Source organism: Tupaia chinensis, unplaced genomic scaffold (genome assembly GCF_000334495.1).
Source record: "Tupaia chinensis unplaced genomic scaffold, TupChi_1.0 Scaffold000429_1, whole genome shotgun sequence".
Classification (NCBI taxonomy): domain Eukaryota; kingdom Metazoa; phylum Chordata; class Mammalia; order Scandentia; family Tupaiidae; genus Tupaia; species Tupaia belangeri.
This window is the reverse complement of record NW_006159934.1, coordinates 3,478,023-3,479,534: the sequence shown is the minus strand read 5'-3', so window position 1 is coordinate 3,479,534 and position 1,512 is coordinate 3,478,023. Positions and strand designations below refer to the sequence as shown.

General features: G+C 34.3%; 1 non-coding gene across 1 annotated transcript; it reads left to right on the top strand.

Annotated features, from left to right (window-relative positions):
• The first annotated feature begins 1,122 nt into the window (after nt 1-1,122).
• On the top strand, nt 1,123-1,226 carry LOC114009000 (U6 spliceosomal RNA). The gene has a single exon (XR_003550484.1). It is a non-coding gene; the product is annotated as a U6 spliceosomal RNA (small nuclear RNA).
• Nucleotides 1,227-1,512: the final 286 nt, after the last annotated feature.

Genomic DNA, 1,512 nt, shown 5'->3' with positions numbered 1-1,512 from the left:
AATCAAAGATAAAGAAACCAAAGCTCAGAGTTCATACCTATAACCAACCCCATCAGCACAAAGAGAGCTTGGGGCATGGGATTTGGTAGCAGATGTTTGAGAGCCATTGGTTGTGTGATTTTTGTGCAAGTCATTTTTTTTCTGAGTGTCAGTAATTTCTACCTACCTCATGCAACTGTTGCACACTGAATGGTATAAGATATATGAAGGTGCTTGATAAACTGTAATTTTTATTATAACCATTTCTTAATAATTCCCCTCTTGTTAGAGTTAGTCATTTACCTTATATATGCTGTATATGTGCGTGTTAGCATGGAGTTGCAATGGATGATGTCTAATATGTATTGCCAAGAGTTGGTAGTAGTTTATATAGCTACCAATAATGAGTGAGTCAACTAGTTTTACTATGGTATTGTAATACTGGATAACTTCTAAAAATCTCCTAGTACAGTGGATTTAATATACTATAATATAATGGGCCATCAGGAAAGTCATGATGCATTTTTGCATAGAAAAATACATCATGGTTTTCCCAATGACCTAATAGTTTGAGTGGGCATTTCTTTGATCAAAAGCAAAGTTGAACATTTTTACCTGCTTGTTTATTAATAGTCTTTCTCTCTCTCTTAAATATTACCTATTTCTTCTGAGAGAGAGAGAAAGAGAACCCTCAACAGGGTTTCAACAGTACAATCCATCCCTAGACTTCAACCAGCCCCAGATCATGGACAAGCATGCTCCCAGTGTATCAGGGAGATCTTAGAACCCAAACTGAGAATGTTCCCGTGTTGGATTGCCCCCCAGAGCCTTACCTTTCACCTCTGCACCACTGTCTGGTCCTAACAGTCTCTTTTCATGAATGGTCTTTTTGAGTTCTTTGCCTGTTTATGCGTTGGAGACATTTTGTTTTTGGTATCAATGTATGTTAAGTTATTTATATAACATAACAAGTTCTTTATAAATATAACCCTTTGTTATATTTGTGGTGAATAATGTTTTTTCCAGCTGTTTTCTTTTTCATTCTAATTATGCTCATTTTGTCAAGTGAGGTTTACTTTTATAATGTATAAACTGTCCATCTGTTGAGATTTTGTTCACCTTAACTTACAGTTATTGTCCCTTGTGCTTACATTAGCAGCATACTTACTAAAGTTGAACGATACAGAGAAGATTAGTGTGGCCACTGTGCAAACATGACACATATTCGTGCAATGTTCCATATATATATATAAAACTGTATAAAAATTATCTCAGAAAATCTGATACAGAAACAAAAAGAAACCTACACATAACTTATCCCTCTAAATATTTAAAGTAGTACAGTAAAATAAGTATTTTTACAGAGGTGAAGATTTTCTTTAAGCTTTTCCTATCCATATTCACATACAATATGTGGCTATAACGTTCTTTTTTGCATATTTTATCTTTATCAGGCTCTACAAAGTTCCTGCTTGCCTAATGGACCTAAAGATGCTCTTATCTCTTTCAGCACTTTGGATGTTTATATAATAT